General features: G+C 43.8%; 1 protein-coding gene across 8 annotated transcripts in view; it reads left to right on the forward strand.

The window, feature by feature from the left end:
- Positions 1–26,460, forward strand: part of TSPAN4 (tetraspanin 4) — a 529,911-nt gene that overhangs the window by 223,508 nt on the left and 279,943 nt on the right. For 7 of the 8 annotated variants that reach the window (XM_066583029.1, XM_066583028.1, XM_066583030.1 and 4 more), the window contains one exon: positions 1,245–1,308. The exons of the other annotated variant lie outside the window; for it this stretch is intronic. The gene's annotated coding sequence lies outside the window, so the exon portion shown is untranslated. The remainder of the gene's footprint in view (positions 1–1,244; positions 1,309–26,460) is intronic. 8 annotated transcript variants of the gene reach the window in all.

Raw genomic sequence — 26,460 nt, forward strand, 5'->3', positions numbered from 1 at the left:
TCCCCACCAATCCCTGCCCTCCTTGTCCTTCTGTATGTCCTCCATAGATAGAGTGCCGGTGAAGATCCCATTTCTCGCTTATCCAAGGCACCAGGAGTGCAGTGATATAGTCAATGAGTCCTTACAATGATGATTTGCAGTTCTGAAAACTCTATTCGCTTCTATGGTCTACTCTATCTGTATGTGCAAACTGTATGGTGTATTTCTATGGGATGCAGCCTCACACTGCCTCCTCTGCCTCCTGTTTGTAAGAGCGGTCAGGGAAGGGAAGAGCAGTGTGAGGCTTCACCATATAGTATGCACTGGGACAATGCAGTATGATTAGGGGACAGAAGTCCTATGTCTCAGATCTCACTTGCTGCCCTTAGATAATACTTAGGGAGAGCACCTCAAAAAGCCAGTTATGCTTCTCTGGGTAATATACAAATAAGGGAGATGGATTAATACCTCCACAGTGCCAACCAATAGGTGGCACTGTGGAGGTGGTATTCCATCTCCCTTATTTAGATAATACTTTGCGCAGGTAATGTGATGAGACTCTGACCCCTCTGTCTCTGAAGGGCTGCACATGAGATTGTCTTTGAGGAACCATATCAGAGGGAAGAGAATGAGCCAATATAGCAGACTATATAAACAAGGTTTGTACAAGTTGTACCCAAGAGCCTCTACATTACTCTTTATTAGTCGCTCATGCTGCACTGTGTAGGCAAAAAAATGTTAAAGGGCTTCTTTAAAAAAAAAATGGCTTCTTTTGTCAAGTTGCCAACCTGATTTTTTTTTTCTTTTTTTGGGCAAACTATCCCAAAATCGCAGACAGGTGACATCTTCTACACACATTGTAAAACCATGATGAATCATTAGTGATGCATGTCTGCAGCCCAGAATACTGATATGAATACATTAGCTGCATCAGCTGTCAACTGTAAAATGACAAATCATGGTAAGCGGCACAGGTTCTTCCAGCTTACAGAACACAATCCTGGACACCTCACCTATATTTTACAGACAGTGACCGGCTCTTATCTGTACTGCCTGTCCGCTACGCTGCAGAAGTTGGCAACCCTGATAGCATTGTCCGCTATTACAGCTCTATCCCATTGACCCGCCGGTTTCTCTAATCTCGGTGCGGCCACAAGAATACTTCTGTTTGCCCTAATCGGGCGCTAGCTATTTTACCAAAAAAATGAAAGTTGGGTAATTCATTAGTCTGGGAGTCAATGTGTCTTCTCTGGTTTTACTCTTAGGAAGAACAACAACTTGGCCATCACGCAGTTTTGTAGAGAGCCGCAGCGTTAACCACTAATTAATGTAAGTATTCAACAAGTTGATGTAAAAATAGCAAATTTCCAGTATACTTTCTGCATCAATTCCTTATGACTTTCAAGATCTCTGTTTGCTGTCATTCAATAGAAACCTTAATTGTTTACTCTGAGCGGATAAACATCTGTCCTGGTCATACCGTGTTTCCCCGAAAATAAGATAATGTCTTATATTCGTTTTTGCCGCAAAAAAAAGGCACAGTGTCTTATGTTTGGGGGATGTCTTATAATACTCACCTAGCAGCGGGTTCCTCACGCTGGTCTCTGGAGATGCTGCAGGCTTCTGTGTCCTCCAGCACGCTGACAGAGCAGTTCTTCCTGGTAGCGGGGCTTGAATACCCCGCCTTCAGCAAGCTAATGCTCTGATTGGTTCATTGAGGGCCATGCCAGCTAATGAGAGCCGACACTTGACTAACCAATCACAGCCATTCATTGAATGTGTGTGATTGGTTAATCAAGCGCCGTATTTCATTGGCTGACGCGGTGCTCTGATTAACTAACAACTGCTCTGTCGGGGTGCAGGAGGACACGGAAGCCTGCAACAGCGCCGCAGCCCAGTGCGAGGTAGCTGAACACCAGCTGCTAGGTGAGTATTGTTTTGGGGTTTTTTACATGTAGCATAGCCAGGGTTTATTTTCAGAAAGGGCTTATATTTCAAGCCTTCTACCTCTGCCCCCACCGAAAATCAGGGTAGGCCTTATTATCGGGGAAACACGGTATGATGGATTACTCGACACAGCTTGGATGACTGTAAGGCCAGATTCACGCGAGCGTAAGCGTATCTGCACCTTTTTGTGCATGGGTTCTATTTCCCACACATTGTGTTTGCTAAACTTTCATGCGCCCATGCATTTGTGTGAATCCAGCCTAAGGCTCTCTTTACATCAAGCCTGAGCCATATTGATATATAGCATATATAGTCGTGAGTATTCCTGGCCTACAACTGAGCCAGAAGGTTTCAATTGTAGACACGCATGATATGTCATAGGTCACCATTGGCATCTGAAGAAACGCACCGCGCAGTACACGTATTTTTGTGTGGTGCCTCTGCATAGCAGTCAACGGCAGTTTTCTATACAGTAAAGGCAAAATAAAGGACTACCAATTCATAATAGCCCAACGCAGGCCAGAAGGACTTTCTTTTGGCTTCCATTATTTGGAGTCCTATGAATACGAGAGAGCATTATCGGTTCATACACCAACAGTGCACTGCAGACGCAGTGTGAATATAGCCATACAATATAGCCATGTGTGATTATTGCATGACCTGGAGAGTTTTTGATCCCCTGAAAGTAAACAATAACTGTTTCCATTGGATGACAGCAAGCAAAGATCTTGAAATTATGAATTTATACAAAAATTGTAATGAAAAGAATGTTTAACTTTTCACTGTATGATGAATCACATTTCGGGTATATTCAGATGGCGCAGTTGAGATGCAGTCAAAAACGCACCAAAAACAGCATCACCAAAAACACTTTTTCCCTCAATTTGCCAGTTTGTGCTTTTGGTGAAAACCAAAACAACTTAAGAAACTGCGGCAAAAATGCCTGCAGTGTTTGTGGTGCAACATCTGAATACACCCTTATTTGCTTATTGGACTACCCCTTTAAGGTATTATTAGGCATGTGGCTCTACAAGTATACATAGTGAAAGTTGTTCTATAAATAATGACTAATCATTGTATAACGAGTGCCGCTTTTCATTTTGTTTCAATTCCTATTTTCGGGACTTCTACTTGCTGTCAGTGAATGAAAACCTTATGTACATTCCATTACTGAATACCTGCCTTTTGCCATCACTGCTCACACAATTTCTAGACTTGTTGCAGTATTTCGGTGTAGACAATCCTTAGGCCTCTGTCACATGAATGTTTTTGCGTATCGATTTGCACGCACACAATTTGCATGTTCAATATGCAGTGAATAGAACCCATTGATGTCCATGGTTTCGTTCACATAAGTGCATTTTGCCCGTGCAACTCATTTGCATTAAAAACACGCAGCATGCTCCATTTTCTTGCACTTTTGCGTATGAAAATAACACATATTGAACTAATTAACTTAATTGTCCGTTACAATGAATGGGAGCGCGCTTGCGTTTTTTTGCGTGTACAAATGCGCACGGTTTGCAGTAAAGCACACAGATGCAGGCATAAATGCGCTTACACCCGTGTGACACCGGCCTTAGTGAGGTCTTCACAGCCACAGCTCAGATTTCACTCCTTTCCTGGAATCCAAGGTCTTTGTTATAACCTACACTCTATAATTCTGGTAACATTTTGGTAATGGGGTCAATGAGTTCCCTCAGAGCTCATCTAGTAGTTGGGGCCCTATGATGTGGCCCACTATCGTTAAGCTACGCCTCTGCTATGTGACAAATGTTAAGCACCCCAGGATGGAAGGCTTAGGAAATGAAGAACGGGGGAGATTTACTAAGCTAAGAGCTCCAGAATTCTGGTTCAATTTGTGCAAAATGAAAAATGGTGTCCATGCTGGGCTCCACACTTCTTGTGCTTTAGGCCTTTTTTTGCAGCTAGTTTGACCAGAGGCATAGCTTGGCATAAGGGGCGTTTCATGGAGATAAAGAGGACGTGGTTTACATGGGACTATATGCCTGAATTGTGGTGCAACATATTGGCATACATTAAAACACATAATAGGTAGTATAAAATTACACACGTGTCCTACAGGTGCTCCTAATTTCTCATCCAACGTGAGGCGCTGTGATAAATTTGGCATTCTCACTCAGCCTTGTCTAAGTTGATGATTTCTAGATATTAGACCCGATTTCTTTAACCTGTCCCAGTGTTTCCAGTCCATCTCATCAACCAGAGATCTGGAAAACCTTGTGGTATTTTCTCCAAACTCAAGCTTTCCTTTAAGGTGCACTGCTTCCCCCCTGCCCTCTAGTAGTAATTATCTCCTACATGAAGGTCAATAATTATTATTATGTACTGGACATAATGTGCTATAAGCAGACAGAATGATTATTTACCTCTCAGGTGAGACAACCAAATACAATTGTATCAGTAGTTGAGCCTCACATGGGAGGAAGTTGTTCGGTTGATCAATGTCTCTACACAAAAGTTTACAAAACAACTCCTAATGTTAAAATAAATGAATACATTCATATCTTAGAACAGGGTTTCCGTGGAGCTCTTGGGGCTCTGTGAGAGCTTCATGGGGGCTCCGACGGAGGGTCTAGGTCTCCGCTCTACTCACCCCTGTAGGCATATATTGTATTTCAGCCACACTTTAGTAGCTGTGAGCAATTCCAGCAACCTCATTGGTTGTTGGATACACCCCCCCCTCCGCCCCTTTGGAGATGTGCACGAGTGCTAGTTCACGAGCCCCGCGGCCCGTGCACACATGCTACCTAACGAACCCTGCGGCCCGTGATATAACCGCTAGCAGCCCCGTAGGAGGGTTGACGACACCCTGCAGCGCCTGCCAGCGTTACAGTTTACTGTGTTGTCCGCTGTTCTCACCCCTTGCAGGCTGGTCTTCCTTCTTGTGAGATCAGCACTCCCGGTCACTTAATGTACTCAGGCCGGGTCTGACCAGTGACTGTCCGCACCGATCCAGCCTTCTATAATAAGACAGATGGGATGTAGCGGATCTGCTGATCAGGATATACTTCTTCCAGGCTTATTATTGAAGGGTGGATCGGTGCGGACAGACGGGGGTCACACCACGGCTGAGTACATTGTGACCGGGAGTTGCTGTGCTGATCTCACAACAGGGAGCAGTAGCCTGCAAGGGGTTAATAACATCAGCCAACACAGTACAAGTTGCTGATCCTCCTACAGGCCTGCTAGCGCTTATTTAATGGGCCGGGGGGCTCATGAGGTAGCACTCGTGCACATCTTCAAAGGGGGGGTGTACCCAACCACCAATGAGGTTGCTGGCATCGCTCACCGCTACTGAAGTGCAGCCGAAATACAATATATGCCCCCTGTAGTGGTGTTTGGATAGTCTGTACCAAGAAAATCAGCATGAAGGACCTGGAGTCTGCATAGCAACGTGGATCACATGAACCGGTTCTGGTCATGTGATCCACGTTGCTATGCCGACCATATGTCCTGCATGCTGATTACCTCAGTACAGGCTGTCTGGACACTGCTACAAGGGTGAATAGAGTGGGGACTAATGGCGGATTATAATAGGGGCAACCACCCCAGACTCGAGAATCCAAAGGACCCACGGTCGTCCCAATCACCCCTATTGTAATCCACACTGCTAAATCTCTCCCTGCATCTGAAGAGCATAGTGGCAATGGGGGACTCTAATACTACTGAGGTGGCAATGAAGAACTCCAATACCACTGGGGCCACAATGGGGGACACTATCACTATAGGGGTGGCAATAGGGCTCGCTTTTACTACTGGGGCCGCAATGGGGGAGTCACTATTACTACTGGGGCTGCGATGGGGAAGCCTATCCTTACTGGGGCCGCAATTGGGGTCACTATTACTACTGGGGCCGCAATTGGGGTCACTATTACTACTGGGGCTGCAATGAGGGTCACTATTACTACTGCGCCCCAATGGGGGTCACTATTACTACTGGGGCCGCAATGGGGGTCACCACTACTACTAGAGCTGCAATGAGGGTCACTATTATTACTGAGGCCGCAATGGGGGTCACTATTATTACTAGGGCCACAATGGGGGTCACTATTATTACTAGGGCTGCAATGGGGGTCACTATTACTACTGAGGTCACAATGCAGGTCACTATTACTACAAATGTTTTCCCCCAATAGGGCTAATTGGCTTCTGCCTGTTGATTTTTTTTTTGCCTTCTTCTGGATCAACGAGGAGGTTAAATAGGCTGAACTAGATGAACATTGTCTTCATTCGGCCTTACATACTATGTTACTGGGGCTGCAATGGGGGAGCCTATCACTACTGGGGTGCTATTACTACTGGGGCCAATATAAGGGAAGCTATTACTACTGGGGCACAATATAGGGGATGCTGTTACTACTGGGGCCAATATAAGGGAAGCTATTACTACTGGGGCACAATATAGGGGATGCTATTACTGCTGGGGCCAATATAGCGGATGCTGTTTCTACTGGGGCCAAAATAGGGGACGCTGTTACTACTGGGGCCAGTATAGAGGACACCATTACTACTGGGGCAAATGTAGGGGACGCTATTACTGCTGGGGCCAATATAGCGGATTCTGTTACTACTGGGGCCAAAATAGGGGATGCTGTTACTACTGGGGCCAGTATAGAGGACACCATTACTACTGGGGCCAATATAGAGGACACCATTACTACTGGGGCCAATATAGGGGACGCTATTACTGCTGGGGCCAATATAGCGGATTCTGTTATACAGGGGCCAAAATAGAGGACACCATTACTACTGGGGCCCCCAATACATGAGTCACTATTACTGTATAGGGCAGATTTCCTGCAGTATTTACTGTAGCAGCAAAGTGGATGAGATTTTGAAAATCTCAACCACCTTCTGTGGAAGAAATCTGCACAAAAGCTGTGCGGATATTGACATGTGGTGCGGGATTTAATTTTGCAGCATGTTAATTTTAAGTATAATCTACATCAATAGCCCATCCAGCGCTGCCGTGTTTCTCCCTATTTTTTTTTTAATAGCCCTGTCCTTTTTATAATAATGGAGGAGAAATAAATATCAGGGAGAGCGCCTCGCACACCATTTAAGAATCAAAGAACTCAGTGAGATATAGTAAAATACAACTCACCCGATGCTCAGCGGGATACCTAACAGATCTCCCGCCCGCACCACGGATCCAAGAGGGCCTTAAACGATATCTTTAGAGGTCTTTCCAATATCCAAAATCCTGGAGAGCTGCAGTCTGAGGATACCCCGGTTTTTGGCAAAAAAAACGGGTGAAGAGACAATACAAAAAGAAGAAAAAAAATCCTTTGGTCTGCGCTTCAGGTGGAATAACCTCAGTCATAAGTTGATACTTGGGGGGACCTTCCACTGAATCCAGCTTGCTGAATCCATGGGGTTCCATGGCCAAAAAAGTTTGGGAAACAGTGTATTTCAGATTGGAGCCAGTAATCATGAAGCTGTGTAATAGTTACGTGTGTGTGTGTATGTATATATATATATATATATATATATATATATATAATATATATATGTGTGTGTGTGTAATATATCAGTATCTCGTCCTTTTGGGATTTTACTGCCAAGTCATGTAAGGCTGTGTATGGTCTAGGATTAACGATCCCATAATTTGTTTATCATGCCTTGTTTTCTTTCTGTAGTAAGACCCAATGCTATATTCAGGTATATGGATTTTATAGACTAAGTGGTAATTAAAACTTGATCTCTTTAATCCAACTGAGGAAACTCTTAGTCAATCTATTTCAGCAGAAATGGATTATAGTTGAGTACAAAGTCTTATACTAAGCTGCTCTTTAAACATAAATCAAACTTCCCAACTGAAGACATGTCAACCTGGGAGTGCTGCTTCTAGTGTTGTAACAAAAGTGCTATCACACACAAGAACATGCCCAAATACTGCCATAGACTGCTTAAATATTACTGCCACACAGTGGCCAAATAACGGTTCCAAGGCAGAATAGCATTGCTCTACAGTTGACAGGTTATGTGATGATATAGTGCTGCAGGAAGTGTTGTGTAATACCTAGGCAATGTGACAACTGGGGGATTCATGCATAATGTCTTATTTACACGGGGCGAGAGTCGTCCATGATTCAGTTGTACTGGCATGGAAAACGTGGCAAAAACAATGTGTGAATAAAGGTCTGGAGCAACTTGTCACTCTGCTCGTAGAAGGGGTCCAGAGCACGGTATCACCCCCATCATAGCCTCATGTCCTATTAAGGTATATATATATATATAATGAGTGTCCAGACGTGACAAACGCTTTTCTCAGATCCGCACGTAGCGCTGTTAATGCGTATGAAAAAATTGTTTTTCTCTAAACGTTTTTCAGTTATTTAGATCCCATAAATCCTATTCAGTGGCTTAGAAATGTATTAAATCTTGGGTTGGATAGGGACAGGAGAGGCTATAAATGCATTTTCTAGTACATTTCTCTATATAATCCTGAATAATTTATTGGAGTTTGCATATGAATTAATTTCACACTGGCGAGAGTTTGGGAAATTATTTCCTTACAAAAACTTCAGTCTGTAGATGTACAGTTAGAAAAGTGTAAAATACTGCCAGGTGAGTGATGGGGAATGCACCCGCTCTCTAATTGTGCGTATGAGACAGCCATAAAAAACCTAATTTCTGCCATCATAGGGGTGGAAGGTTTTCTAAAAATGATCGCTGGTGTTTAAACTCTTTGTATATAGGCTGAAGATAAGCCCAATTGGGACAAAACAGGGAGTCCCCAAAAATGTATACACACCAACATGAAACATACCTGCATAAAAGCTTTATTACTAGAGTTATATAGACACAAAGGATAATGGTAAGTCTGCAATCGCATCATGGTCCCAAAGTGGTCAGCATTAACATACAGACACTTCCGATTTTGGCGAACTACTGCTTGAAGAGCAATGGTAACAGCGTCCACAAGGATTGTTCTGCACAGCGTTTCACTTGCTTCTCGCAGTGCATCCACTGTAGCTGAATTTCTATGGCTTACCACATCCTTTGGCGTATGCTTACATCTAGGGGAAATTCTGCAGGATTTCCATATCCAAACCAGAATCAAAATCCACAACATTGATGCGGCTTTTGACTCGAAATCAGCTTTGTATCCACAACTGATTTCAGAAGATACAGCGCTCTGCTCACCTCCGAAGTACCTGGAAGGGGCATCGCCGGACCAGCGTCAACGTGCTCACTATATACCGTTGGGTGCCGGTGAGCGCAGACATTGGAAAAACTTCAGAGCTGAAGGGAGCGCTGTATCTTTGAAATCCTTTGCGGGCACGTAGCTGATTTTGAGTCAAAATCTGTTCCAATGGTGTGGATTTTGACTTTGTTTTGAATGCGGAAATGCTGCGGAATGTGCCGTTGCCGAAAATCCACATTTCCAATAAGTGTAAACATATCCTTAGGGTTCCCTACAGGTACGAGTCAAGGGGTGTTAATTTAGGGGAATGAGGAGGGAATTCAGCACTACCAATTTACCACTGAGCATTTGTCAGAACGTGGACCGGATAATGTGGTGGTGTGCCATCTTGGTGGAAGTAAAATGGTTTATCCACATAAAGGGCAGGTAAAATGAACACGTGAAGCATGTTGTGGTCCATTGGGCCAATGACTATGTCTTCAAAAAAGAATGGGCCATTTAACCCCTTGGATGGCAGGTCCAATTCCACACCAGGCACTGAGCCCCAGGAAGGGCGCTTTCACACGAACCATATTATTGCAGGAATATGAAATTCAACACTTTGAGGTGAAAATATCTCAGCATGTTCTAATTTTGGGCGTTCCTTCGAACCTATCACCCATTGTTTTCAATGGCACCTTGATGGACATCATATGGCAATCGCAGGCTGTGCAATGTGCATGAGAGTGCAAAGTTTTTCTATTAAAGTCAATGGGAAACACTTGTGAGCCTTTCCAGCGCATAAAACATGCGTGTGAGGATTGCAATTTCACAAGACCAAGGTATAAGACTTGTTCAATTAGCTGCTGTAGCTTGCCACTTACTCCACCAGTATGTACTTCTCCCTTCATTCCCACTTAATTAATGACAATACACTTTTCTGTGGATAATTTTGGCCACAGCAGCCAATTTTATTACAAAAGAAAACATTTATTAACTCAATAATAACCATAATCCTTAATTAATTTCCCCTCCAATATGAGGGGAGATTCTTGGAGCCTTGATATCTATCACCTCCCCATTCCAAATATATCCACCAGATTTGCCTCCAGTCATATTCAAACCGTCTTGGAGACCCACTAGCCTTTTTCCAGGCTAGACTACACCACTATCTCCGCAGGGACTTACCCCCATGCTATACCCGGAGTTGACAGGCCCAATAATAACCAATGACAAACCGAGAGGGAAGGTGGCTATCCACCCCCTGCCTCCCCCCCAATCAATAATTTATGACCAACTCCAAGGACCACCCCACCCGCCACGACAAGCACGGTCTGACCAGCTCAGATCTACGCCAACCTCCACACAAATGGCGCCCTTTCAGATTTCCCCTTGAATCCCTAGCAACCATAAATCTATGCCGACCCCCTGGCCTTGCATGGAACGGGATTCCTCCCAGGTCTGGTCAGTACTTGGCCAGAAAGTGCTGAGAACGGGCTCCCTAAATGGCGGTGGACCCTCGGGATGCTGTCAGGACTGAAGAGTGCAGGCACACGGGCTCTCCTTTCTCTCATCTTCTGCACAGTTCGTGTCTCAGGAGCTGTCCATATTGCTGAGACCGCTGGCCGAGGTGCTGAAGCCGCTGTCCTTGGTGCTGATAGGGTTTCCCTCACCACTTGCTTCAGCTAGTCTTCTCCACAGACAGAAGCAGCAGCTCAGATCTCCTCCAGCAAGCACTCGATCTCCATCATGTGAGCTTCCCCCCCCCCAGTCTTCCTTTTTCTCTCTCCTGAACTTCCTCCTTCTCCTTCCCAATCTTTTTCTTCTCCTTCCTGACTTCCGTCTTCTTTTGATTGTTCTCTTCTGCTATCTGTGATGTCACTAAACTGCTCTTCCTGCACTTTCACTGCCCCTCCTCTTCTTCTTTTCTTAACCCCACCTGGTTTTTCTCATTAACTCACTTACGTCCCACTCCCTGTTAACACTGTCATGTCTGGCCTCCCCTTACGGCCCTTACAGAAGTGACATAATATGTTTTGTTTTCCAATTCCAAGTGCTGTACATTCCTGTGAAAACTGCACAGTGGAAAGCGTGATATCGGGCCAAGTTCTGAAAACGCGGTTGCCTGTATGACTGCAGCCTAAATTGTCTGTTTTTTCCACATGAATGTGAGGATTCTCTGGAGCCCAATAAACACAATTACGATGATTTACTGAACCATTTAGTTTAAATTGTGCTTCATCAAACCAAACAATTTTCTCCACAAACTCCTCATCCTCGCGCACCATGTGCCGAAACCACTCATAGTACGGCATTCTTTGATTACATTCATCTTCATTCACGGCGTGTAACAATCTCAGGATGTAAGCTTCCCAACGTGCTCTCTAAGAAAGCATTATATGCTTGTCTGCTAACTCCTGCCTCACATGCACATTGTTGGACGGACTTTCATGGTGAGCGTGCCAACTCTTCCAAGACCATATATGACGAAGACAGACTTGTTGCTGTGCGACACCTCCCAGATTTTTCCACACGGGTCTGCAACTTATCACGGATACACATGATTGTCAAGAGTCTTGGTGGTTCAGTTCCAAACTCACATCACCAGTCAACACATTCTCAAATTTCCAGTAATCACTTCAAAATGGTCTGCCCCCCCCCCTCCCAACAAGCCCCGCCTGCTTTTTAAAAAAGTAGCAGGGACATCACAAAAATAAGAAAAGTCCTAAAAAAATTTTCTGGCATACAAGCGTTAGTAAATTTGTATTGATTTCACCCTTTGTAATGCCAAGCAGGTAGTCAGGGCGTAATCCATGCAGATTTTTAGAAAGCCCATTTGCCTGCCCTTACACTCACTGTAGTCTGCTGTGGATTTTACCACCCCATGTGAACATGGCCTAAAAAAGAAGAGACATCATTTTTAGGAAAAGTACAGTTGTCAAATGATAGGGGACGGACCCCATCAGCGCTTGTCTGTTCCCTTACAATACTCTATTTTATGTCATCAGCGCAGCGCAGTGTGATGTGACCCATTTTCTGTGCAGAATACATTGCAATGATTAATTTACAATAGCGGATGGCATTTTACTTCTATAAATCATAGGAAACTTGTACTAAACAATGGCAGGAAACCTTTTTTTAATCCCTCGAGGCTATAGTGCTAGCTGTGCCTATCTACCTAGGACTCCATACATAAACATATTCCTGGCTTACATTGTAAACTGCGGTGATTCTTGATGACAATGTATTTGACAAGTCATGCAGTTCTTGTTGACAATAATCAAGTGCAGTAAATACATTTCCCATCTTTAAGCTATGGAACAGGGAAAAATATTGGAGGACATGTTGAATATTTGGTCAGCGCTATGCCTACATTTCTGTAATGGGGAATTGCATTATTTATTTCTGACTTTGGAACTGCCCCCTTTTAAAGATGATTTTTGGTACTTTTTAAAAAAACTGGCCAAGGACAAAGAAATTGATTAAAAAAAACAACTTAGTGCTCATTTGTTAACTATCCTGGCGCTTCAGTCCCTTAGGTCCTGTAGCGGTAACATGGCGTTCATTATTCACATGACCATTGGCCCCAACGGTAACATGGAGTGCTGGTGGGCACACTTGGCAGCCCAGAGTCTACTGAAGACTCCTGAGACTGCCATGCATACATGCATAGACTCTATGCAACATTAATAAATCACTATATACTGCAATACTGAAGTATTGCAGTATATAGTACAAGCAATTAAATGATTGCAAGTTTTTTTCCCTATGGCGACTAAATAAAATTGAAAAAAGAAAAGTTTAACAGTTAAAAAAAACTTTTATGGTCTTCACTATGTTGGATAAATATTTAGATATTTTAATAGCTCATACTTTAATGTACCCAATGATACCAAATATATGTGATTTTTAACTTTTTTTTTTAAGTATCGCGGCTCACAAAAATTTGAATAAAAGGTGAACAAAAAGGCATGTGTTTCCCAAAATAGTACTACTAAAGACTACACCACACACAAAATAAGCCCCTGCAATGGATGAAAGAATAATAGTTACTGGGCTTAAAATATGGCGATGAAAAACAATTTAAGAAAAACAATTATTTGCTTTTTTTTAAAAAGGAAAACCTTTAAAAAAAAAAACTACATAAATTTGATATCGCCGTAATTTTGTCCGCAAAAAACAGCCCTTATACAGATATGTCAATGGAAAAATGATAGTTTATGGCTCTTGGAACATGGGAACAAAAAAAGACAAAATTAAAAAAAATGAAAACTCTGGTCCTGAAGGGTTTAAAGTACATCTGAGGGCAGAAATAGAGGAGTACATAGAGGCGAGGGGGGCACTTAAAAAATTTTAGGCCCCCTTCTCACACTGATTACCATTACCACAGAGCTAACTACCTAGAAAATGAGTATTTCACCCCATCTTCACAGGGTTAATTCCTTCCACCCTTGTTCACCATTGTTGGAGGGCACATGGATAGGAGTCCAGGCACACGCTTTCACTACTTATTAAAATAAGGGATTGCGCCAACAGTGAATTCACGCTTAATACTAAGGGTGAGATTCATATGCCGCTGGTCCATAATGCTCTCTATTACATGAAGAGGTGCACATGCCTCTTCATGTATGATGCATATTTCGGCATGCACTTACAAAGAGATCTATGCCATCCAGTTGCTGGTGTAGATTTCTAGTATATCTTACATCACTTTCTGGCATAAATTATACATAAACTTGTAGGTCCGGGTGGCCATGGCCGTGCCAACAAACCCCGCCAACTTTTTGGGAAAGTGGTGCTGAACGGTGTACCACTCAGTCGCACAATTTGTTCTCAAGCTCCGCTAAAAGCATATTGTTCGATCCTGTTAGACTGTATTTACACAGGCGAGCGCAATGTCGCGCTTGTAAAATTGCGATTTTTCTGTGCGATTTGCAAGATTTGCAATTTTCATGCACATATTTCACGCAGGTGAAAATGGCATGTTTTTACAGTAGGAGAAATGGAAAAATCGCACTCCTATGAAACTTGCATGTACATGTGAGCGTAACGAAAGTGCAACGTGAGGATTTTAAACTCTCCCATAAAAAATAATGGGCGTGTTTTCTGCCAAATTCCAGAAAAATAGAACACTGCTGCAAAAGAACAATCGCACATGTAAGTAGACCTAAATTTTTAAAATAACGAGTTCTATTTCCGTACGGGAAACTATGTAACTACGCCCTTTAGGTGGAATGGTAAACTTGACAGGGACAAACAGTGTAGTTTCAGGGTCTGCCCCAGCCTCACCCCCTTTCCCCTATGGTCTAGAATGAGTTTCCACAAGCTGCACGGACGACAACCATTTTGGTAAATTCTTGGACAAACCCTTTAAGGAGCATTTACATCGGCAGTTATTTGTATTGATAATTGGCCATTGTGAATATAGGGACAGGTAAGTGACAGAACCTGTGGATCTTGAATAGTCATGCAACCCTGAAACCCCACATACACAGGAATATCTTATTTCGTTAATATCCTTTATTTGTATCAATGCCTTTTGTGCTACATTCTACTTAGTGAGCAGCCTAGCATGTTAGTGGTGGGATCATTCATATAAGCAATTCCACGGATGATTCATTGACTGCATTCTAGCTAATGGAAATCCTACATGTATTGGCAGCTTAAAGGAGTGTCCCCTCACCTGCTGTTCTGTGTCCACCTCAGTAGTTGCTCCAAGGTGGTCACACATGCTCAGTCTTGCTTCTCTCTCTGCTCCACTGGGTATATGGAGGGATCCCTGGTGTGGTGGGCAGCCGCTTCTGAAGTTGCTGCGTCTTCTTTGGAGAGGAGATGCTGAGCAACTGATAAGAATGAGGCGGTGTAACGGCAGAGAAACAAGACTGAGTAGTGTGAGCACCTTGGACATTTATAGGCTCTTCAATGGAAACAGCAGGTGGCGCTATTCTAACATTAATCTTGCAATATCTGAGGACAGAAACTTTATTTTAATAAGTGCAAATGCAAAAAACTGCCTGTAACTATACGCTGGATTTAACTAGGAACACTATTTTGGGGGGGTGAAACCCCCTATAAGAATCAATGCTGCTGGTGGCAGATCTTTACATCATTCATAAGACGTTGTCCTAACACCATAATACCAATATGCAGTACATCATTTGCAATGTTGGTGACAAATCTTTTTGTGTATATATTTCCAGTAGTACTTAGAAAGTATTGTGACTTGATTTATACATGTGTTTCATATAAGATTACCAGAAGAAAACTATCAAAAGTGCCCTCCATCTAATGCGCTGTCTTACTGTGCAGTAAATGTATGTGATTAGAATACTCAATAGCCCCTCACAGTCTAATCTGTAATACCTTTTCAGATGCCCTTCTTGTTTGCCTTACCTCCAAGAAACTGGCTTATACGGTTCTACACTGCTTAACAAACCGTGTCTTTATTAATTTATATAAAATCACATTCAGAAACAAATTAGAACATTGACTTGGAGATCAGCTGATTACCTGTATGAGCTGGGCTCATGTCCGCCAGAAAAAAACCCTGATCCTTATTGGCTTTGGGAAGTGAATTCGTATATGACAGGTGACACATTACTATATACACTCATTGTTAAAAAAAGATCAAGCCAAGTCCCTCTCCCCCAGCAATACTGAAGAAGAAGCATTGTATTGCTTCGAAATGCGTTCCGTCTTCTAAGCTGGTTCTATCAAATAAAAACTTAGATTTTTTATGACCGAGTCCTGTATAAGTACATGTCCATCTAAGGGTTGTGTCTCATTCCTAGTGTTTTCTTGACCTTAATCACTACATTTACTATACATCAACCCATGGGTTATATGGCTGCACCCAATTTTCCGTTCAGATACCTCTTTTACTACTTTACCAGGAGACCTAATTAAGATAAGTACCTTTTCATGTCTATTGCACTTTACCGCCACTGGAGAAGCTCCACTGCTTTTTCTACACCATGTCCACGGTTCCACTCTGTAACAGTCCAATTTCGTCACTCATGATTTCATTGCAAACAGAGGTGACAGTGGGTGTGTGCAAAATACCATACATGCAATAGGCCATAGAATCATAGAATGGTAGAGTTGGAAGGGACCTCCAGGGTCATCTGGTCCAGCCCCCTGCTCAGTGCAGGATCACTAAATCATCCCAGACAGATATTTGTCCAGCCTTTGTTTGAACATGTACATTGAAGGGGAACTCATCACCTCCTGTGGTAACCTGTTCCACTCATTGATCACCCCCACTGTCTAATATCTAATCTGTGTCTCCACCCTTTGTTTAAACACTTCCATTGAAGGAGAATTCACCACCTCCCGACCAAATGTCCTTCTGCCAAGAGCCTGAAAATGGTTCCGACAGACACAGGGGTGTAACGATGATGCCACCTGTCTCTGGATGGCGGACACAAAACAGAGCTGCTCATGTTTGATGGACGATCAGAAGATTCTCTCTACTGGTGGTCTGTAGGGGGCATCCTAAGCCCGGTCACCTTGTGTGCCCTCACACATCCACTGGTCCCAACACCTCCTAACAGTCTGGTCAGAACGGCCCGGTGGGGGACAATTCATTGATACGACCAACCAGCTTCTCAGATTCCAATAATTTGCCCCTCTAAGGCCTCCCTCACACAGGCGTTTACTGCAGTTTCAGCCTGGCTTCAGCAGCCCTGGCATGCGTAATTACAGCGTTTTGGCTGCATTTTCAGCACACTTGACACTCAGCCAAGGAAGATGAAAAAAAAGAAGCAATACACACCTAGCAAGTGCCGTCTCGGCCTCTGATTTCTGGCGCTGCTTTGGGCTTCCCCTGCACTGACAGATGATCTGTTGCTGTAATGGAGGTTTGAGAACCCCGCCTCCAGCAATAGATGGCTGTAATTGGTTCTCGGCACTGGCTCGATGCACCAATCACAGCCATTCATTGACTGGCTCAGCCAATCTGAGCTCACCAGCTCTGATTGACTGAGCCAGTGCCGAGAACCAATCGCAACCATCTATTGCTGGAGGCGAAGTTCGCAAACCTTGCTTACAGCAATAGATGTTATGTCAGTGCAGGGGAAGCCTTGGAGCAGCACCAGAGATCAGCATCCAGGACGATGACGGCACCTGCTAGGTGAGTATTGCTTTTTTTTTTTTCCATCTAGTGTAACTAGGGTTGATTTTCGGGGTAGGGCTTATATTTCAAGCAAGCGCCGGCGGGTACAGTGCCGGCAGGAAGAGTCAGAGGAAGAAGCCACCACCGGGGGTAAGCCGCCACCACCACCGCCAGGGACACTGCTGCAGGTGCAGCACTGCTGCATCGAGGGCTCTGCCGCCGACACTCACAGCAGGGCCAGCAGCACACACGGTATACTCACTTGGGGATGCATTGCTGAGTTCCAGGACCTGCTGTGAGGGTGAGTAATAAGAGCCTATCAGGTACAGGGGGTATCAACCCACTGTCAAGCACCTAGTATCTTGACATCACATACACTTCCGGTGGCGTTAAGATACACTAATACCCAAGGAGCCTCTGAGAGCCTTTATAGGCCAAGTGTGGAATCCCTTTTAGGGCCTCAGGTGACAAGACCGTTCATCTAATCACCACAACTCTAATCATTTGTATATCTGCCTGAGGTGTAATTGCATGCAGAGTTTTACAGCAGAACGACAACTTCTTCTAGGTGCTGGATTGTTTTTCAGAGTGTATTCTAGTGTGTAAGATTTCCAATAATTGTTCTTTCTATGGAAAAAAACCCCCTCCAGTTATTATGGGGAGCATTGATCCGATGTGTAAATACTGTAGTAGCTGTTTTCTCACTTAGACACTTGTCCTTGGGGGAAAGTCTGTTGTGCTCTATGTATTGTGAAATACAGGATTTGCCATGCTGTAGTAATATATAAATATACAAACACTAGTGGTGTCGCTGAGACATATATGTAATAGATTAGTCGGAATTTCATAAAACACCACTATAATTACAGCTGTACAGTTTGTGAGGCTGGCCATACACATAATTTAATACTGACTGTCATGCAGCTAATCGATTACTTGTCGGATCATTTGTTCGAGCAGTCCAACCATTATTATGCCATGCTGTGCTGATTGTAATTGCTTGTCTGATTGCACCATACACACATGGCTTCAACCAATCACCAGCCCCAAAATATCAAATATAAGCCATCACCTTTTCATCTGTCAACCGTTACGATCAATTATGTAACATTTTAAAACCGTGATGGGCTAAAATGGTTGAAATCTACTATTACTGGCAACTTTTATCTAATGGGTTTGACTAGCTTAAAGGGGTTGTCACACAAAAATAACTTGCCATCTATCCGCAGGATTTAGGGTGGCTTTACGGACGCCAACTATTCACAGAAAATTGCTCAAACAAGCGATCCTCAGCAATATTTGTCCTACGTAAAAGTGGGACCTGACAGAGTACTGGGTGAGAAATCGCTCAGTAGTCACTGGTTGCTTCGTGTCGGCTCACTGAAACACAAAGTAACTAGCATCGACTCTGACGTAGTTGTCTCCACGATATCTGACACTAAGCAGTTAGAGCAGAAAGTACCAAACTGAGGGTCACTCCTCTATGACAAGGGGAAGGGTGACACCCAGTTGTCAGTTTATTCATATTTTCTGGAGGAACAGAGAAATGGCACAGCACAAAGTTCTACTGGAAATGTTCTTCAGAATAGAAATACATTTATTAAAACAAACATGAGGAGTGCGGAAAGGCTGTTTTTATGGTTCAATAACTTTTTTATTGAAAGCTTTGAATACAAGTAAGAAACCAGGATATAAAATATAATAAAAATCGTCTTGCAAAGTAACAATGTCTGGATTGCATTTGTATAGTTATGAAGCTTTCACAATAAACTCTCTTATAAGGGAAAGATTGAACATGGGGAGAGCAGAGAGGGAGAGGTGGGGGAAAAGAAAGGAAATGGAGAGGAGAAATGAAACCACCCAACTAAACACGCTGAACATGTCAAGAATGGTAAGAAAGGTAACCTTCCATAGCAACGATCTAAATTGACATGGCCCAACTAAGTATTCAGGCAGAGGGGGTTCCCATAATGGCGAGATCTAGATATCCGTGACAGTGATTTGATGGTGTTGCCCCTGGCCTCATGACCGGGAAAAAAACCAACCTGCTCCCTATGGACCAGAAATGGAGCAAGAGGTCCGAGACAAAGGGCTAAGAACTTGTCATATAGTTTCACGTCCACGTTGATGAAATGAAATGGGGTGATGATTTGCACAAGCAGAAGGGTCTTTATCTGGATTGGGGAGCACAGTTATAATAGCCTAAGGAGCTGGTAGACAGAATGGACAATCTCTGGAAACAGATAATAGATTGGAATAAAGGCAGAGTAAACAAGTCACCACATAATTTATAAAATTGACGTTTAAAGCCGCCTGGACCAGGACTCTTCCCTGCTTTAAGCTCTTTAATGACTTCTGTAAAATCATGTTCTAGACCTGAAACGTCACTTGGATAAGTTTGGGGGCCAAAAGTAGATATGTAGTATGTGATATCCATTGAAATCAGAGGGTCATCTCATAATATGTTCAGAATACCTTCAGAGTACCAGAGCTAGAAGATATTCAGCCTTTGGTGGGGGAATTAATTGAAAAGATGTGGGACTGGTGATGGGGTGGAAGACTAAGATAAATAGCCCTTGGCAACCATCTGCCACATTTATTGCTATACTCCTAGTGGCCTTTGCAGAGTTTGTCCCTAAAGCATCGGCTTTTCTGGTCCAAGATACACAAGATCTGCTGATGCAAGATTGAGATCTCCGCTTTCAAGGGGGCTGAGGAAAGAGCATTATTAGAGGCTTCCACTATAGCAAACCTTACCGGAAAGTTCTTGACCTTTAGGGATTGTTCCCTTTTGAGTCTGAATCTGGGGCCATAAGAGGTATAATTCCCCTGAGGCCTCGGTCAGACGCCCGTTTTTTGCCGCGATTTGCGGATCGCATGATGGATGCGCATCCGCAAATCGCGTGACCGGGGCTGAAAAATCGCCGAAAAATCTGCAGCTAGCAGCGTTTTCGGTGAAACGGGCAGACACGAGGAATTGCATATCATGCCTATCTGCGATTCCTTGTGTTTTAATATATGCGCTCAATGGGGCCGGCGGCAGCAGCGCCGGCCCCATTGAGAACATATACTACAAAGATCATTCTCCTCTGTAACAGCTGTGGCAGAGAAGAATGATGTTCGCCCATTGAATTCAATGGAGCCGGCAATACAGCCGGCTCCATTGAAAGCAATGGGCTGCCGGCGAGCGCAGGATGAATTTTCGGGAAGGGGTTAAAAATATAAGCCCTTCCCTGAAAATCATCCTAAAATGTGTAAAAATAAAAAAAATATATATATACTCACCTTGTCCCTGCAACCGGAGTTCAGCCGCGGCCGGCCGGCAGTTCTCCTGAACTGCTCTGTGTAGTATTCAGCAGCCGGGGATTTAAAATCCCCACCTGCTGAATGGGCTGCCTCTGATTGGTCACAGCCCTCACCAATCAGAGGCAGCTCTCACTCACCCATTCATGAATTCATGAATGGGTGAGTGAGTGCTGCCTCTGATTGGCTCAGCGCAAGGACCAATCAGGGGCAGCTCTCAGCTATTGAATGACAGCCGAGAGCTGCCCCTGATTGGTCCCTGCGCTGAGCCAATCAGAGGGCTCCCACCTTATATAAATACTTCAAACTCAGCATGAAAAGCTACAGAGAGTAAATGGCTCCATAGTCCATAGAAAGGAGGAAGAAAAAAACAAACAAAAAACAACAATCAAGTAACATATCCACAAGTTTTATGAGGTTGTCTGAGGCTTAGTGGTAACCAAAGCCAGTGCTCTCTTGGGAGAGAAAGTGGAAAAGAATTGTTTGGAGGCTAATCAGGGAGCACTATCATGGGCAATTTCAAAGTGCCTAGTAACTTTGGTAGGTCTCCCAGCCTTTTGAACATTGCAGATGTATGTGGCATCTTTCTTGGCCGATAAATGAAAGGCATAGCCCCATCTGTAGGGTATGTCCTTGGTATGTAGGACTATAAGCAGAGGTTTTAGGGTTTTACACAATTGTAGAGTGTGTTTCGCCAAATCTGAGAGAATGGTAATACCATAGGTGAGCCCTGGTAGATGAGACCTAAAGGAGAGCTTCCTTTACTTTAGGTAAATTCCACAAATAGTGTCTCTCAGTTGTGCAGGGTATGTAGATTTGGGCCCAAGAGCTCTGTGTATAATTCTATAGGTTTGATATGCGAAAACACCGACATTCTCTTAGCTGAGGTACCTAGGCCTCGCACGTTCCAGGTGAAACACGTCAAGACATGAGGTGTTATCTAATGGTACTAGCTGCATAGAATTCAACTGACAGCATATAGTAGTACAGTAGCTAATCATCCAACATAGAGGCCAATATATGAAGACATTTAAAAAACATGAAAGAATTCAAAACCGCTTATACAGCCAATTATGGACATCCAGTAGATCACTTCAGTCATACAGTATCTGGGATGTCCAATAAGAGAGGAGAGGTATGTCCCCTCCTAACTTTAAAATAGGTTCAGGGGTTGGAGACGCCTTGTCAGCGTGTGGGCAAGTCAGCTCCAGTATTTACCAAAAAGGGAAGGCGGTCGCAATGCACAAAGTTCTATAGGTTGGTCGTGTAATCTCTAACAGTGAGCAGAAGAATGTTTAGGCCCAGTTCTCAAGTTGGGTGTGACCCACCATTTCACTGAGGCCTCTGATGCAAAGATTTTTCTTTCAGTGGTGATTTTCAATATCAATATGGGAGCGGATGTCAGAAATTTGATATGCTTGAGTTTGGATGGCCTGTCTGTGAGAGTCCAAGGTCACAAGCAGGGGCGTAACATGAAGCTTTTGGGCCCCAGTGCAAAATCTGTAACAGGGCCCCCAACTATAATGCTTTCTTCATAGTACTGGGCTCCCAATATAGATAAGATAGGTCTTATGGGCCCCTCTGGCTCCTGGGCCCGGGTGCAACCGCATCCCCTGCACCCTCTATAGTTACGCCCCTGGTCACAAGGGTTGTTGAGGGTACCTGAGCCTCCTCCAATTCCACTACCCTATGGCCCATGTGTTGGTCTTTTTGCAAGTTGGCTATACTGTGCTTGTGAAAGGCTTTCGAATTATGAAAAAGGGAGGTCAACTCAGATTTAGCGGGGATGGCTGCATTATGGGCCTTCCAATCAGTCATTGCAGGGAGTTAGTACCATGGGTGAGGATCCCTATCTGGATGCAGGAGCGGAGGAAGAAGGGGAGCCCCTGCCAAGGGACCCAGACTGCGATTGATATAGATTCTCTGCTAAATGTTGGGGAGAAGCGGAGGCCTGTGTAGAGTGCAACCGCCGATTAGGCTTCATAGGGACTGTTGTAAGAGGGTTGGATTGGACACCCTGCGCCATGCCTGATTCTATCTATCTATCTATCTATCTATCTATATATATATATGCCACTGGACAGTAAGATGATGAGTCTCCACTGTAAGAGGAGGGACTCTTTTTCAATAGTGAGAGCTTGTTCATACCTCCATGATCGGGGTTCCTGGTTGCTTGGTAAATTGAGCGTTACCCGGGTCTGGCCAAGAGTACGCCATGTATGAAGCGTTGGCCTATGCGATGGATCCTGTCTTGGAGCTGAGAAGCTTAGCGATCCGCAGCAGGTCCAGGAGCATCTGAGCCCTTCCTGCAGACCCTGTTAAGGACAGGGGTTGCTGGTTTTGTCAATAAGTCAATTATAGAACGGGGATTTCAGAAGTTCATGGGGCGTCTCATGCTACCGTCAGCTAGTCATGCCCACAACAGGGTCTTTTTAAGCTAATGTTGAAACAAAGAATCCTTTCCTGTCATCTGTTTGTCATTTGGCGCAGATTTTTTCATGTTATTCTGCCATGGATTTTTGGCACAGATTTTCTGTGTTTTAAAGAAACAAAAAGAAAAAAAGAGAGAAAAAAACCAAACCACTGCAAAAACGCCATATGCCAGCATGCCCTAAATGCCCTTGACTGGCAAGTTATAGGCAGCTGCCATTTTATGATTGGCTGGACTTCATGTAAAGTAACAGAGCTACACACTGGCTTAAATGGGGTAATTCTGTGCTCAATATGTTTACAGCTTCCTGGGCAGATCTGTTTTAGTTGATAATTGTATTCTACATTGTGCCTTCCCTTATTGCTTCCAGCCATTTATGACTACATTGACAACTGGGTGGTTACCATTTGGGGAGTTTGTCCCTGTACTCTGACACTGTGTGTGGGCACATACCCAGTTATTAGTTTATTCATACATTTTCAGGAGGAATAACAGAGGAACAGCAATGCATTGAAGAATTCTAAGAAAATATGCTCTAGAATTGGTATTTTTGGGGAAATTCTTGCGTTTACTAAAACTGACATATTGGTAGAGCTGACAGATTCTCTTTAATAACCCCCTTTTTGAGGTACATGGCTACATATATAGTGGGTGTCAGCCATCGTTGGCACCCGACACCTGCAAGCAACAGCTGTTTGAGAGAACATCAGTTGTGACCATTGACCCCTGAAATGCCGCTGAATTCTAATGTCCCGAATGCCATCCCCCACCATTAGGGGTGCCATCCGGGTCTCATAGCAGTCTGGTCTGAGGGCCTTCAGAATGTCCCTAGGGAAGCTATTGTCTATTAAGGTGTGCCTGATCAATGTCTCTTTGGGGACTTTGGGGTAAAAAGTAAAATAAAATAAATATTTAATTGTTGGAAAAACATAAAATATTAAAAGTTTAACCCCTCCTCTTTTCCCAGTTGTTACCACAAGAATGAAAGAAAACAAAGAGAAATTAGTATTTCTATCCGTCTAAAATCTTAAAATGTTAATTCTGCACAGTGAACGCTGTCAGAGCGAAATACACAATGTCAGAATTGCTTGTTTTTGATCACCCCATCTCCAAGAAAAAAAAAAGTGATCAAAAAGTTATATGTACTCCAAAATGTTACCAATAAAATCTACAGGTCACCAACAAAAAGTCAGCTCTCACGCAGCAAAAAAAATGGGTCAAAAGATTGTGACAAAAGGCAAATGTTCTTCAAAAGGTGTATTTGTTTGCATTACTACATTACAAAAAACTATATAAAGTTGGTATCGCCATAACCGTACTGACCCAAAGAATAAGTTAACATGTGTTTTTTACTGCAATATGTAAAAATTACCCCCTGCTCCAAAAAACACATAATTATGTTTTTTCCCCATTTTGCCTCATTTAAAAATTTGTAAAAGTTTTCTAATACATTATATGGTATGTTAAATGGTACCATTAAAAAAACCAACTTCTTCTGCAAAAAACAAGCCCTCACTCATGTAGCTATGTCGCCAGAAAAAAATAAGTTATCATTTTTTGAAAGTGGGAAAGAGAAAATGAAAAAAGGGAAAAAAAACAGCAAAAAGGACTGCAGGGGTTAAATAATGTAGAGGTCATTGTGGAGGCTGGTGCTTGTTAACTAGCTTTTAGTGTTTCAATAGTAACTCAAAGTGAAAATCCTCCTCACTGTCTATCATGTGGATGAATTGTTGGGAAAAATGGGAAAAACAAAAGTGTTCCTGTAAGACTAACGGTGCATTCAGACGACCGTATATCAGCCGGGTATTCACGCCGGCCGATATACCGTGTCTCTCTCTCTGCACGGGGAGGAGGCTGGAAGAGCCGGGAGCAGTGCACTGAGCTCCTGCCCCCTCTCTGCCTCCTCTCCACCCCCCTGCACTATTTGTAATGAGAGGAGGCGGGACGGGACGAAGTTCTGGGAATTAGCTCCGCCCCTCCCCCTGCCCAGCCTCTCCTCATTGAAAATAGTGCATGGGGGTGGAGAGGAGGCAGAGAGGGGGCGGGAGTTCAGAGCATTGCTCCCGGCTCTTTCAGCCTCCTCCCCCTGCAGAGAGAGACGCCATATATCGGCTGGGTGTGAATACCCGGCCGATATATGGTCATCTGAATGCAGCCTAAAGCAGTTCTTACGAAAAAATGGCCAAACTCCCCGAGAATGTAACCCAGTATCCAATATGCTCGGACTTAAACCCTTTTTTCTTTGACAGCTCTTTTGCTTGTTTCTGATAAAATGGTGTATAGGTTTACTAAGGGGATAGCGGGCCATATATGCCCATCCCTTTATCGAATTTGCCCTGTTTCTGTAATGGAACGGTCAGATATGAGGGCCGACGGATAGAACAATCTGTCTTTTAGTTCATTATACAGTTTTTCTGTGCTGAGTCATTGCCTAAAAAAGACTTCTGTGGAACAGACGCTGCCTTCTAAAAGTTATTGCGCACAGAAGACCAGGGCCTATGTGGGGACATTTATTCATGGGTGCACTATGGTGAAGCTGTGATACTAATAAACTGAATGGCATGAAGATGCTGTGCTTGGAGGGTAACACAGCCGGGCTGTCATCTCTCAGCATGTCAGGTTAGGCACAGCAAAGGCAGATGTCTGTCCTCTCTTCCCCTGTGCATGCCTCTGTGCACCACTGCCTAATCAGATCACTTTCCCATTAGGCTACCTTCATCTTGGCATCCGTGACGTCAGCACCCATCTATCGTGCTGGTCTTGTAGCGGTTGGCAATGTGGAGCTATCTGTCACCCCCGTACCTGCTCTTTTAATACCTGCTAATCTTGCAGTGACATACAGATATCTCTCACACGGAGCCTCTCCATGAGACATTCAAAGTTATCCATCATCCTCCTCTCCAAACAGTGACACACCGCTATCTCCATACTTTTTCCATTTCTTCCCAGCCAGTGACCTGCATTGCTATCTATCATACTAATAACCTACCTGTAGCCTATATGTCTAGTGTTTCTCCGAGACGCTCTGTCTGTGACATATATGCCTATCTGTCACTCCGGTGTCGCACGTCGCTATTTGTAACCCCAGTTTCGGGAACAGTGACACACACGTCTATCTGTTATCCTGCTTCTATTACCCAGCAAATATCTTTTAACCTCTGCAATTTATTTATCATTGTTCCTGTTATTTTTCTGAGAGGAGCATCTGTCGACTGTTTCCTGCGAAGTCTTCACTTTTAGTGGATGGCAATGAGGAGGATGCACACCATAAGCTCATCATCTGTTCTCCCTAGTTCTTCATGGTACAGACCATGGTTTCCACTCCACTAAGTGTCCGCGTGACTGTGAAGAACAGAAACCTCTCCAAAAATTGTATTGTGTATGTATTGTAATGTTTATGTATCAGTTTAATTACTGTTTGTTACATAGTACCAACCAGGGGCGTAACTAAAGGCTCTGGGGCCCTGATGCAAAACGTGAGCTGCCCCCCCCCCCCCCTCTATCTGTACCCATACCTAAACCATGCTGCACAGA

The sequence above is a fragment of the Eleutherodactylus coqui genome, chromosome 11 (assembly GCF_035609145.1).
Source record: "Eleutherodactylus coqui strain aEleCoq1 chromosome 11, aEleCoq1.hap1, whole genome shotgun sequence".
Classification (NCBI taxonomy): Eukaryota; Metazoa; Chordata; class Amphibia; order Anura; family Eleutherodactylidae; genus Eleutherodactylus; species Eleutherodactylus coqui.